This window comes from Schistocerca americana, chromosome 1 (assembly GCF_021461395.2).
Source record: "Schistocerca americana isolate TAMUIC-IGC-003095 chromosome 1, iqSchAmer2.1, whole genome shotgun sequence".
NCBI lineage: Eukaryota > Metazoa > Arthropoda > Insecta > Orthoptera > Acrididae > Schistocerca > Schistocerca americana.
Genome location: NC_060119.1, coordinates 1,168,327,401 through 1,168,342,719, shown reverse-complemented (window position 1 = coordinate 1,168,342,719; position 15,319 = coordinate 1,168,327,401). Strand labels below are relative to the sequence as shown.

Genomic DNA, 15,319 nt, shown 5'->3' with positions numbered 1-15,319 from the left:
TCAGATGGTATGTCGCGCATAGCCGTGCTGAAATGGTGCCAATAGTTGTGAGCGATGCTGATCCGCCATACAGTACAGACCATTTGCCTTGAGATTTCCATCTTTTCGGCAAGATGAAAGAACATTTGCGGGAAAGCCATTTTCCAGTGGTGAAGAGGTTCACACATCGGTTCTCGATGACCACGGAGGGGAATTCTATCGCTAAGGAAATAAACGATTGATAAAACGTTTCGACCGTTAGTTACAGAGACTTGGTGACTGTTGAAAAACATTGTCATCTGTGTGTGCCACTTTGAAAGTGTAGTACAGCATTCAATAGAAGTTACTTGGCCTGTCGTATTAATGTGTAACTTGAGTACTTTTTGAAGTCGTCCCGTGGCTTTCTATCTGTCGCGAGTCGGTTGATGGCAGCTTGTTCGTTGCCGAATGAGCTGCCGAGAGCTTGCACTCAGTATAGCATCATCTTATGGGCCAGCATGGCAACTCATTACAAGTTGCGTTTCAAATCAACAGGGTAAGTAAGAGGCGAGAAACTGTTTTGTGCGTTAATGCAGCGTCATAAAGAACTGACCTGACTTCCCATTCTGTTCTTTTCTTGGCTGACAAAAGCTGCTCACAGCACTAAGGTATATAAACACGTACAGGCACACCGTCTATAGCGTATTTTTGTGGCGCCTGAGAGAAGTTTCTTACTACGCTGCTCAAAAAGAATTAGGGGAACATGGCTTTGGGTGTCTTCCATACTCAAGTGAGCAATAATTGAGGACTTGGTATGTAGCTGCCACATTATTATTCTTTTACATAGTACGTTTGTTTGTGTGGCCATCTTCCGCAGCTGCTGTTAACATCTGTTATTATAGGTTATCTGTCCTGAGCTGACTGCAGTCTAATTAAAAAGAATTACACCAGACGCGTTTCGCTTTTGTCTACGAAGCATTTTCTGTGGTATTCTGTAAATTGAATACCCACGTTAATACTTTTTTTATTGTTTTACATTAAAAACATCGCTTTCTTTATAAAGTAGGTCTGCAAGCTACTGAAGGTGCTTCTGTTCATAATCTGCTCTTTCCATTCTTGCTAGCAGTGGTTGGTGTTTATTTCGTATCTGCACTTGGGAGGTTTTTGGCATTTTGCGTTATTTCCTGCGCTGCATTATGTACTATTGATTTTCTTAACTGTTTTTCATTCATCACTGCCACAGTGTTCATGCTTATTCGTATAGGCATAAACACTGTCGCATTGATAAACGTAAAACAGTTAAGAAAGCCAATAGTAAATAGTGCAGCGCAGGAAATAACGCAAAATGCCAAAAACCTGCGAAGTGCAGATATGAAATGAAGCCAGTCGACACCAACCACTGTTAGCAAGAAGGGAAAGAGCAGATTATGAAAAGAAACACCTTAAGTAGCTTGCAGATCAACTTTATAAAGAAAGCGCTGTTTTTAACGTAAAACAATAAAAAAATGTATAAAAGTGTGTATCCAATTTACAGAATACCACAGAAGATGATTTGTAAATAAAAGCGAAACGCGTCTGGTGTAATTCTTTTTAATTAGATTGCAGTCAGCTCAAGACAAATAACATATAATAACAGATATTATACTTTTATCTTTCACAAATTAAGTCTAGGCGCTGCAGTCCCGAACTGCGGGACTGCTACGGTCGCAGGTTCGAATCCTGCCTCGGGCATGGATGTGTGTGATGTCCTTAGGTTAGTTAGGTTTAAGTAGTTCTAAGTTCTAGGGGACTGATGACCTAAGATGTTAAGTCTCATAGTGCTCAGAGCCATTTGAACAAATTAAGTACACAACAAAACATCATTATGTTCTCGTTCATGTACATATCAAGAACTGAAATGTCCACCAGGTGTCGAAAACAAAATGGGAACAGTCATTTATCTCACCATCCTGGATGCTTTTCAATGGACCTTGAGAGCTTCGATATCGTGTATGCCATATATCACCGTTTATCACTGCCTTACGCTCCGTATTAAGTCGGCGGAGGTCACCTTGTGGTATCCATTCCCATTCTTCAGTGAGAGGCCTTGAGAGTTCTGGGAGAATCTGTGGTGGAACAGCCTGACTGTGAACACGTCTGTCAAGCAACACCCACACATGCTCGATGGGCTTTAGATCGGGACTCCCGCTCGCCATACGATATCCAGGCTTCGCAAGACTTCGCTGGTGATGCCCGCCCCGTGTGCTCTGACATTATCATGCATGAGAAGGAATTCAGGGTCACCATCGCTACAACATGGCCCAACAGGATCTGTCCCATGTACTGCCTGGCGGTAAGGCGATCATGAACAATGACCAGATCCATGCGGCTGTGAAAACCGGTGTCTCCCTACACAACCACAGAACCTTGGCCAACTCTGTCGATATCCTGGACAACATTTGGCAGGTACCAGTCACCACGGTGTCTCCAAACACGAACACGGCCATCACCGTTTCGCCAGTGACGAAGTCGCCAGTTGATATGGGAATGGCAGAACTAAAGGCCAGCTGCGAGATGACGTGTCGATTGGGTACTCGAACAGGACGTCGGGATTTTAAGGGCCTTTCTCGTAACGTGTTTCTTACAGTCCGATCCGACAAAGCAGCTCCAGTGATCGTTCTGCAATCGAGCTGCAGTCGTCGACCAGATATGGGTATTCACGTGGGGCTGTAATACATCGACGACCTTGTCCATCTTGCCTTGTAAACTGGCCTGTCTCCCTGTAGCGTGTCCACAATCTATGGATCACACATGGAGAGACATTAGCATCTACAGCAACATGACGAAAAGTCCATCCTTCTAGGATTAAACAGACTGCCCTTCGAAATTGCACTGCATTAAGATGTTGTATTGCATATCCTTGGTTGAATACAACGTCCATAAATGACAACTGCTGTCCGTGTGCCTCGCTGCATGACACTGGGGCACTGGTAGTGACTTCCTTTCGAGATTCAACTGATACTCTAATGCGTAACATAGCTGATAGATTGTGAATCACTTTAGCTGTTGCATACATGGAAACTGAGGATCTTAGGCTATGTAGTAAGACCACAGGTAGGCCTGCATCCTGTATCAAAATAGATTTAACGTACTGAACGTTGATATACAAGTTCACCTAATTTTTTGAGCAGTGTACACTCATGTATGCCATAGTAACTAATTCAGCACGTTGCGTGGGACGCTGTTACAGCAGTCCAGCCTAGATTATTCATTTGCTCACTCACGTCACTGCGGAGACATTTCGGATCCGAAGAACTACCGCTCCTTTTTTTGCGAGTCATCGATCGCTCCGTCCATAGACGGATCTAGCTCTTGGAATCAGTTCAGTGGAGCGGATCGCCTGTCTCTAGTATACAAGCAATTAAGTGGCACCCCGCGGCGCAGCGTGGTGACCGGTGCCTAGAGGGAGAATCCTTTGAGTAATTTTCCTTTGTAAGCGTCAGCAGCCGCACTTATAACACCTGGGAGGCTCACGTAGCGCGACGGCGAGCTGCAGTAAGGGTCTCAATAGCGGGCAGACGGATCAGAAACGGCGGCTGCGTGCGCGGGACAAAGGCCCCGCCACACAAAGGCTGCGCCGCCATCGCAGGCCGGCATCTCGGGCCAGCCTGTGGGTGTGGGCCGGGCGCCGCGGGATGTGGGTGCTGCCTCGGGAGACGGCGGCGCCCAGTGCGACTGGGAATGGCCTAAAGTGTGACACTCCGATAACGGCGATTTCCATTAACCCATTAGCGTCGGAATTAATTTTTTCGTGATTTTTTAAAAAATATTTGCGTTATTATGTCTGTAAAAGGCATAAATTACACACCAGAGTTGTTTCGACGAAAGTCATTACCGCTATTAGCGAGATATTTGATGTTGCCATATAGCAACGCTAGGCGCTTTCACTACCTAAATTTATATGGATTACAACTTCAACTAAAATAAGTAGGTTATTGAAATGTCTTATTACATATACAAGTTTTGTTCAAATTTATTATTCAGTCTTTATCATACAATTGATATTTTATAACACAGTACAATTAATAATCAAAAATCAAGCCTTGAACTCAGCATTATTTTACATGAAATGGAATAAAACAGTCAGTACACAATCCCACATTACAGTTTGAACGCATTGTTCTCACAATAGATTTACAGTCCTTGTGTGCACACCTTTTCTTCTTCTTTCCTTATGTGTGCTAGACGAGGTGGTCAGTCTTATCAAACCTAATTGAATCTGATATGCGGTTGTCGGGACATGCTCTTGATGCAAATGGTCTCCCAGCTCCTTTTGGTAAAGCTTGGTGTCTTTGCAAGTACACTGTTGCTACTTATCTCTTGAAATCAAGCTGAGAAATAGTTTGGTTTCTTGCTATATTATACAAAATCCAACTGTTTTGTATGGCGACATCTAATATCCATGTAAAGAGACACCAGTACGATTTCTTGCTTCTTATTGCAATGCGATGGCATGCTAGATTCTGGTCCATCTGATCAGTACCTCCCATATATCTATTATATTTGGCTACCAGTTTTGGTCTGGGAATCATTATATTTCGCATTTTTAGTTGCGAGATTCTCTTGGCTTGGCCAACTTCTTGTGCACCACATGAAGAAGAGATCATTGTGACAACTGAGTTGTCCAGCCACCGCACATACAAGAATCCATCATTCTTCTCTATTCGGATCTGGGGGCTCAACAAAGACATCACCTTCAATATCGTCATTATAAAGAATCTCCAGCGCCTCAGCAAGCGAGAAACCTCTTGTAAAACAAAAAAGAGAAAATTCGTCCTTTTACTGAGGACAAGCGCCTAGCGTTGCCTTATGGCAACACCGACGTTCAAACGGCCTAAATGAACGTAATTCATTTCACAGCAAGCAGTAACCTCCAAAGAATGTATATTTGAGTATTTAAAGCTCAACCATACTAAAAAACCAAATTATATATCGTAAGTTACTGTTTAAAACATACTTACTCGAACTTATACTCCATTTTTCTTCGTTATTCAGCAAACAACGACTTCCAACACTGCTTACGCCACAGAATTTAAATGTATCGTTAAAACAGTTGCATTGTAGTGATCTTTACAGTCTTGCGGAATGGAATCCAGTGCTGCCAACACTCTTGCTTCGTTGATGTCGTGGAATCAACGATTTTAAAAAAGTGTTACAAACGTTGCCATATGGCAACGCATGGCGCTAATGGGTTAATCGTACTTTTCGGTAACTGATATTTTTAGTTGTGATTTGTCACAGTTTTAAATAACAGTTTACACACTCAAAACCGTATCCCTCTGCACTGCACCAACGTTATAATGTTCATTCTGTTATTTATCACCGTAACTGCCACAAGACAATTAGTAACAAGTAACAGTCACTGCTAACTGGTACACTGAAGAGACAATGAAACTGATATAGTTGCCTAATATCGTGTAGGGCCCCCGCGAGTGCGCAGAAGTGCCGCAACACGACGTGGTACAGACTCGACTAATGTCTGAAGTAGTGCTGGAGGGAACTGACACCATGAATCCTGCAGGGCTGTTCATGAACCAGAAAGAGTACAAGGGGGTGGAGATCTCCTCTGAACAGAACGTTGCAAGGCATCCCAGATATGGTCAATAATGTCCATGTCTGGGGAAAAATTTGGAAGGTCTTATGGGATAAAACTGCTGAGGTCATCGGTTCCTAAGCTTACGCACTACTTAATCTAACTTACACTAAGGACAACAGACACACGCATGCCCGAGGGAGGACTCGAACCTCCGACGGGGCAGCCGCGCGGGCCGTGACAATTCGCCCCAGACCGCGCGGCCACGTCTGGGGAGTTTGGTGGCCAGCGGAAGTGTTTAAACCCAGAAGAGCGTTCCGGAGCCACTCTGTAGCAATTCTGGACATATGGGGTGTCGCATTGTCCTGCTGGAATTGCCCAAGTCCGTCGGAGTGCTCAGTGGACATGAATGGATGCAAGTGATCAGACAGGACGCTTACGTACGTGTCACCTGTCAGAGCTGTATCTAAACGTATCAGGGGCCCCATATTACTCCAGCTGCACACGCCCTACACCATTACAGATCCTTCAGCAGCTTGAACAGTCCTCAGGTGACATGTAAGGTCCACGGATTCATGAGGTTGTCTCTATACCTGTACACGTCCATCTGCTCGATACAATTTGAAACGAGATTCGTCCGACCAGGAAACATGTTTCCAGTCATCAACAGCCCAACGTCGGCGTCGACGGGCCAAGGCGAGGCTTAAAGCTTTCTGTCATGCAGTCACCAAGGGTACACGAGAGGGCCTATGGCTCTGAAGGCCCATATCGTTGAATGGTTCGCACGCTGACACTTGATGATTGTCCAGCATTGTAATCTGCAGCAATTTGGGGAAAGGCTGCACTTCTGTCACGTTGAACGGATTCTCTTCAGTCGTCGTTGGTCCCGTTCTTCCAGAACTTTTTTCCGGCCGCAGTGTAGGAGATTTGACGTTTTACCGGATTCCTGATATTCACGGTACGTTCCTGAAATGGTCGTATGGGAAAACCCGATTTCACCGCTACCTCTTAGATGCTGTGTGTCCCGTCGCTCGTGCACCACCTATAACACGATGTCCAATCTCACTTAAATCTTGATAACCTGCCATTGTAGCAGCAGTAACAGATGTAGCAACTGCGCCAGACACTTGTTGCCTTATATATCCGTTGCCGACCGCAGCGCCACGTTCTGCCTGTTTACATATCTCTGAATTTGAATACACATGCCTATATCAGTTTCGTTGACGCTTCAGTGTATTATGTTGCCTAGTGAACCATACTCAGGTGACGAAAGTCGTGGGATAGCGATATGCACATAATATGGCGTTAGTGTCGCTACACAAGACATAAAAGAGCAGCGAATTAGCGGAGTTGTAATTTTTACTCAGGTGATTCACTTGAAAAGGTTTCCGATGTGATTATGGCTGCACGACAGTGGTTAACTGACTTTCAACGCAGAATGGTAGCTGGAGCTAGAAGCATGAGTCATTCCATTTCGGAAACTGTTTGGGAATTCAGTATTCTGAGATCCACAGGGTCAAGAGCGTGCCGAGAATAGTACGGACAACGCAGTGGCCGACAGCCTTCACTTAACGCCCAAGAGCAGCAGTGTATGTGTAGAGTTGTCTGTGCTAAGAGACAAGTAACACTACGTGAAGTAACCGCAGAAATCTATGTGTGACATACGACGAACATATCTGTTAGGACAGTGCGGCGAAATGTGGCGTTGACGGGCGACGCAAGTGCCTTTGCTAACAGCACGATATCGCCTGCAGCGACTCCCTTGGGCTTGTAAACATATCGGTTGGACCCTAGACGACAGGACAATTGTGGCCTGGTCGGGTGAATCCCAGTTTCTGCTGGTAAGAGTTGATGGTAGAGTTCCAGTGTGGCGCATACCATAGAAAGCCATGGACCCAAGTTGTGAACAAGGCACTGTGCAATCTGGTGTTGGCTCCATAATGGTCTGGATTTTGTTTAGATCGAATGGACTGGGTCCTCTTGTCCAACACAATCGATCATTGATTGGAAATGGTTATGTTTGGCTACTTGGCGACCATTTGCAGCCGTTCATGGATTTCGTGTTCCCAGACAACAGTGGAATTTTTATGGATGGCTGTGCACCACGCCAGAACATACTGGAACGTTCGAGAGAATGGTTTGGGCTGCCAGATGGCCCGACATGAATCGCATCGAACATTTATGGGACATAATGGGGAGGTCAGTTCGTGCAAAAATCCTTCACCGGAAACTCTTTCGTAATTATGGGCTGCTATAGAGGTACATGGCTCAATATTCCTGCAGGTGAGCTTCCAGCAACTTGTTGAGTTTATGCTACGTTGAGTTGCTACTATGCCTGGCACAAGGAGGCATACCATACACGATATTAGGTGGTACCCCACGACTTTTTCATCTCGGTGTATGTCAACGCAGTGGATGTGGAACGTCCCCTCAGAAAAATTATAAATGACTGTGCTTAAACTGACACACAATATTTTTAGCGCAACGCAATCTGACTTTCAAAAATCCCTACAAAAGAATGGCCCTGACGGACAATAACCTATACCTTTCATGAATCACTTACCTCACAAAAATCTTCCTTACTCGTACTACTGCAATACAGCGTGCGCCAATACTGCAGCTGTATAAATGATTCTAACTACTGAAGGCACTAACTACTGATAGGCATAGTTAGCAAATGAAAGATTTTGATAGAGAGCAAACAACTTAATAGTGTTCAAAAGTCATAATATATATATAATCAGTTCATGACATCCAGTCTTACAAATTTACTGTCTCTGATGGACACATGTCCAGATCATCCGCTCTCAAAACTCCGCCATCTCTCTCCCCACATCCACCATTGCTGGCGACACACCTCCAACTGCGCAACGCTACGCGCTGTTCAGATCCCTGCCCAACACTACAATAGCGAATATTGCAACAATGCCGACCAGCCTCAGACTGCACACAGCACGGTCAGTGATTTTCATACAGAGCGCTACGTGGCGTTACGAACATAGAAACGTAAACAGCCTACTTAACAGATGTAATACGTTCCCCCTGAACAGAGATTACTTATCAGGATCTCAGATTAGCGGTTTCAGCAACCTACCTGAGAAAAAGTTGCGCCGTATGATATTGTTAATATTCACAGCTATTCTTCCTCAGTTACACCATAGGCTAGAGCGGTGTTTGCCAGCCTTTTTGACAGCGAAACACCAACTCTATCTCATATTTTAAGTAGAAAACAGCACACATGTGAGATATCAGGGCTGCCAATTGATAGTTTAGGACTTTGTTCTAAAAGTACGCAGTTATAATGTTCTGAAAGAATCGCGCACACTGTTTGTCACTCGCTCCGACCCGCTCCGCCGTCAAATGCCATAGCACGAAGAACTGTACAGAGCTCTCGTATCCGCTGTATGTTGAAGGTGAGGGAACTGGAGGGGGAAGGTAGACACATCTGCCCAAGGTGTTTTGAAATATTGTTCGAGAACACGGCACTTTACGCAAAAAAAGAATACTTAATGAGTCAATCTGACACACACATACATTCAATGTTACTTTAACAGTATTCTCGTATTGACGTTCTAAAGATCCCTCAAAGTCAAAATGAATAAATGTGGGCATCGGAAGAATTATTATGAAATGAAGTTAATGATTTTCGTTTTACAATTTAACCATGTCAATCACATTGAAGAATAGCGCATCTCCTGCAAATATGCTTCATTTTAACAGTGCCTTCATATTCAAAAACGATAACGCACAACAGCAATGTTAATAGTTGAATAGCGCTACGCTACTTCTTTAATGACACTATAATTCGTTTCGTTCATACACACTGCATTTCCGTTCAAAGAAAATAAATCTCTGGGACCAGTTACAGTTTAGAAATCGCGCAGTTTGACACAATGAACAATGCATGTTACACAAACGTCAAAACAGTATTTCTCAAACCTCTTATTCACTCCAATATGCAGCAATTCGCGTCGGGCGTTAATCGACCGCAGCAGGGTGGATTGAGTGACAAACGGTGCACGCGTAAGTTTAAAAGCTGTACTTGCCGAAGGTCATAACTGCGTACTGTCAGAGTTACGGTCCAGACTTTCTAGCGGGACCGATTGCTCGGGCCGATACCTTTGTACCGTACTTTTTTCCTTCTTAAGATATGAATTCGATTTGGTGATCGTTTCCGTGGGAGACCATTAACACCAAGCGCAGTCATATGTAAGCTAGCACCACCCACCACCATCAACATTCGCACCTAACTAAACTTTAGTATGAAAATTAAGTTTCTTCGAACATATATTTTTTAATGTCGAAAGATAAATGATATTTAGTTGTTGTAGGTGTTTTATTAAACCACGATCTAATCAGCCAATGAGACAAATGGTGATGCTTATTTCTAACAACTTTTTTTATATATAGAATGATGAGAAAATTCTCAGTGCATTGCGAGTGTTACCAACAACGCCTTCTCAGAAAAGAACGCTAACTGTCCAGATTGAGGGTAGACACTCGTTACAAAGCATTAAATCGCTTTGATTGCTGGACTTCGTGTTCCTGAACTGGCAGAAATTGGAAGATTTCAGACTGCCAGTGCCTTGTGTATGACTACTGCCACGAACAACACCAATAACAACAGCAACAACAATATAGTATAGTATGGGCCCTACAGCAATGTACTAGCCATAACATAGTGAGTTTTGTTGTGCTGTCAATTAGTGCCTTTCTTTGTTGCGAAGTGAATGATCAAGCAATTTTTGGTCCATTGTGGTAATTATCTACAAATCGGAGAAGTGGTTTTCATTAGCTATTGAAGCATATGTATTTCTGTGTTTCAATTTTATTGTGATAATGAATGGTGCAAAGCGTAAACTGTGTGTGCAAGTGGATGGACTATGTGAGAAAGAAGATGTTTGTAAATTCGTTTCATAGGCTATAACCTCCACCACATTGTGTCACATGTTAATGGCAGTATTAAAAAGCTTTTATTATTGGTAACTTAGTTTCGTGGCCGAAACAAGATGAACACTTTTGTTTTTACTCTGCAGAAAATTTCATTTTACCCCTCACGGGGTAAACTATACCCAGGTTTGGAATCACTATATTATTGCCTTAACTGATGCTTTTACGGAAGAGTCGTTTCTATATTCTGTGAAAAATCCCAGTTATTACAGCAGACGTGTGCGTGCTGAAACTCTCGAGTGAGTGCTGTGTACGTTGGGAGACCATATACACACATGAAATAAAGTTTGCATCACCTCGATTCCGAGAGTTCCCAAATTGGTACAGAAAATTGGAATAGAGATCAACATAAACATCATTTCCGCCCTTTTTATTGCTCATGAAAACCACACATTGCATGTTGTACCACTATAGAGCGAGGCCTTCAGAGGTGGTGGTCCAGTATCTCTAATACTCAGTAGCACGTCCTCCTGCATTGATGCATACCTGTATCCGTCGTGGCATACTATCCACAAGTTCATCAAGGCACTCTTGGTCCAGATTGTACCGTACCTCAATGGCGATTCGGCGTAGATCCCTCAGAGTGGTTGGTGGGTCAAGTCGTCCATAAACAGTCCTTTTCAATATATCTCAGGCATGTTCGATAGGGTTCATATTTGGAGAACATGTTGGCCGCCCTAGTCGGGCGCTGTCGTTATCCTGAAGGAAGTCATTAACAAGATGTCCACGATGGGGTGCGAATTGTCGTCCATGAAGACGAATGTCTCGCTAATATGCTGCTGATGTGGTTGACTATCGGTTGGAGGGTGGCATTCACTTATCGTCCAGCCATACGGCGCCTTCCATGACCAACAGCGGCGTACGTCGGCCCCACATAATGCCACCGCAAAACAGCAGGGAACCTCCACCTAGCTGCACTCGCTGGACAGTGTGTCTAAGGCGTTCAGCCTGACCGGGTTGCCTCCAAACACGTCTCTGACGATTGTCTGGTTGAACGCATAGCGACACTCATCGGTGAAGAAAATGTGATGCCGATCCAGAGCGGTCCATTCGGCATGTTGTTGAGCCCACCTGAACCGCACTGCATGGTGTCGTGGTTGCAAAGATGGACCTCGCCGTGGACATCGGGAGTGAAGTTGCGCATCATGTAGCATATTGCGCACAGTTTGAGTCGTAACACGACGTCCTGTGTCTTCCCGAAAAGCATTATTCAACATGGTGGCGTTGCTGTCAGGGTTCCTCCGAGCCATAATCCGTAGACAGCGGTCGTCCACTGCAGTAGTAGCCCTTGGGCGGCCTGAGCGAGGCATGTCATCGACAGTTCCTGTCTCTCTGTATCTCCTCCATGTCCGAAAACGTCGCTTTGGTTCACTCCGAGACGCCTGGACACTTCCCTTGTTGAGGAGAGCCCTTCCTGGCACAAAATAACAATGCAGACGCGATCGAACCGCGGTATTGACCGTCCAGGCATGGGTGAACTACAGACAACACGAGCCACGTACCTTCTTCCTGGTGGAATGACTGGAACTGATCGACTGTCGGACCCACTCAGTCTAATACGCGCTGCTCATGCATGGTTGTTTACATCTTTGGGCGGGTTTAGTAATATCTCTGAGCAGTCAAATGACTGTGTCTGTGATACAGTATCCACAGTCAACGTCCATCTTCAGGAGTTCTGGAAACAGGGGTGATGCAAAACTTTTTTGGTGTGTGTACATAGCCAAAATACATCTTCTATCCTATTAAAACAGTATCTGGTGTAACAACCATTGTTAAGATAGAAAGTAAATTTGTAAAGGAATGTGGTACTCATTAACACGGCACTTCTAACTGATAATATAAGTTTTACGCAAACACTATACTCAGTTCTCTATAAAAATCCGCACAGCTCTTGCAAAGTTTCTCCACATTCTTGACTTATGATTTTGTCCCTTTTCTATATATCCTTTTCCCCCCGCAAAGAATCTACAGGCTGTCCATAAATTCCAGCTATCGTTTTAAAAAATCATAACTTGGAAACCATTAGAGACAGAGAATCTTGTCCGCAGCTCGTGGTCGTGCGGTAGCGTTCTCGCTTCCCACGCCCGGGTTCCCGGGTTCGATTCCCGGTGGGGTCAGGGATTTTCTCTGCCTCGTGATGACTGGGTGTTGTGTGATGTCCTTAGCTTAGTTAGGTTTAAGTAGTTCTAAGTTCTATGGGACTGATGACCATAGATGTTAAGTCCCATAGTGCTCAGAGCCATTTTTTGAACAGAGAGTTTGTTGTAAAACGTTTAGCAGCTCTCAAAGGTGTGTTTTTTTTTCACCTATTACGCCCGATTTTCAGTGTGTGCATCCCCATTTGTCCACATTTCTGGACATGTGAATCGCCACAACATTTGGATTTCGGGCTCCATAAACCCACACAGCACACGTGAACACATGCGTGACAGCCTGAAGTTTAATGTTTGCTTTGGGCTGATACACGGCAGTGTGATAGCCCCATTTCCCTTCGTAAAGACAACCATAACTGGGAGTATCTACCTGGATATTATCGAACAGTTCTGGGCTACCACAGATCGAAAAGTTGCAGCCTTCTATCAACTTCCAGCGTGATGGTGCTCGTCCACATTGGGGTTGGTTGGTTGGTTGATTTGGTGGAACGATTAGGGAAGGTTGGGGAAGGAAGTCGGCCGTACCCTTTCAAAGGAAGGGCTCTCAACAAGGGAGGTGTCCAGACGCCTCGGTGTGAACCAAAGCAATGTTGTTCGGACGTGGAGGAGATACAGAGAAACAGGGACTGTCGATGACATGCCTCGCTGAGGCCGGCCACGGGCTACTACTGTAGTTGATGACCGCTACCTACGGACTGTGGCTCGGAGGAACCCTGACAGCATTTGCTTGAAGCGATGTAGGGAAATCACGGAAAACGTAGATCTGGATGACCGGATGCGGATTTGAACCGTCGTGCTCCCGAATGCGAGTCCAATGTGCTAACCATTGCACCACCTCAGCCGGTTTCATTGGTGTCTGAACGTGGTGGATGTGCTAGAGGACATATTTCTTGAGAGATGGTTGGGTCGTGATGATCCATTCGCACAGCCCCAGCGCTCTCGCAGTGCCACGCCGTTAGACTTCTTTTTGTGGGTCTCTCCACAGAACGCGTGTACACAACACCAGTCAGTGACATTGCTACCCTTCGTGCACGAATCAGTGAAACAATCATAACTATTGATGCTGCCATGCTGACCCGTACATGGGCAGAACTCGAATGTCGCCTTGATATTCTACTAACGGAGAATGGGCCACATATTGAAATTCTAATGCAATAGAATAAAAACTGAGAGGTGCTAAACGTTTTACAACAAACCATTGCGCCCTTTCTCAAATATTTTCCAAGCTGTGAAATTTTGAAATGGTAATGGGGCGTTATGTGCAGCCTGTATGTCGTTCGTATTACAATCTTAAATGAAAAAAAATAAACACTTCATTTAATTGCATGTAGTAACTTTTGTGACATTCCTGCAGACTGCCTTCCACGAGCAATGTGTTCAGATGTTGGCGTTGGTTTCGAATAGTTAAGTAATGATCTGTTTTCAGTTTTAATACCGTTGTCACGAAATGGCGAAAGGATTATATTGGCCATTTTTATAATACGCAAGCTCCTGATTGTTGGAAGTGAAATGTTATGCTTCCATCCTTTAGTAATGAACTTGGGTACAACACAGAATGTGTAATATTTTCCTTATTATTGTTCGGTCAGAGGTCTAAAATTGTGTTTCTTTTCATTTTAGGTGGACTGCCACGGAAAACGAGTGTTCGCACACAGCAAGATGGACTCTTGGCTCTGACAAAAGTGAAACCAAGATGGACATTGGCAGTGGGAGAAAAATGTTATTGTTGTATTATTTTGGAAATTTAAATTGTTTGTAATTAAGATTTGTCATATGGAAAGTGGCTTTGTTTTCCTGAAGCAGTCTTTTTAATTGTGATTTTAGTGATGAAGTACAGTTTCTTGCACGGAGCGCTTGAAAGGAGTTTTCCCTGTGTTTCAGTGCTTTTTGGTTTGTAACATATAATATCACTGATTCCAGTAATTTATGGTAATTTTATGCCCGGATGTACGAGTGTTTATTTCTGTAAGGATCTTGGTGAGTAACGGGGACTTGGAAAACGTAGTCTTAGTAGTCGTGTTTCTTCTGGCAGGGGCAAGTTTTGGGGCTTGTCAGCCAGGTGCCAGTGCAGAGAAAGGAGGTGCAGGTGGCTTTTGATGTTAGCTGGGGCGTCCCTAGCGGTCAAAAGGACCTGTCGACGAGGGATTATTTATTTGGTGACGCAGGACAGGAGCCGTGCGGTTCAGTGTATGGAGGGAGCTGCCTTATGCATAATACTCCCTCACAGCAGCACCTGTATAAAAGAAGAGTCAGTGGCTCCCCGAAGGTGTGATACGGTAGCGTCAAAGGCTTGTTTTGCTCTGCGTCTCTCAGTTAGGTTATAATCACCTCTCAACAGATACTGCACAGTGTTTATTGACGTACGCAAGTAAATGTCTTGTTAAGTGCACTGAATGCGGAAGAAATTCGTACATTTCTGATGTGTCTAGGGTAAATTCAACAGGTAATGAAGTAGTGATACTGAGAATGTCAGAGATAAAAGGGGGAAGGGGGAGAAATCTATTGTTATTTACGTTCTCCTGATTCTCTTTCTTATTTTCTAGTCTTACAAATCGTTGTAATTTGAAGTTGCGTTGTTAGTAAAAGATTTTCAGTGTTTGAGAAGAAACCAAAGTCATTTGCCGAGTAATTTTATTCAAAGAGTAATTTTTTCAAAGAGTAATTTTTTGTGCAATACCTAATTTAC

General features: G+C 44.2%; 1 protein-coding gene across 1 annotated transcript in view; it reads left to right on the top strand.

Moving 5' to 3' along the window:
• Nucleotides 1-14,496, top strand: part of LOC124619597 (DNA excision repair protein ERCC-1) — a 118,972-nt gene extending 104,476 nt beyond the window's left edge. Inside the window, exon 6 of the mRNA XM_047146103.1 lies at nt 14,254-14,496. The gene's annotated coding sequence lies outside the window, so the exon portion shown is untranslated. The remainder of the gene's footprint in view (nt 1-14,253) is intronic.
• The last annotated feature ends 823 nt before the right edge of the window (nt 14,497-15,319 follow it).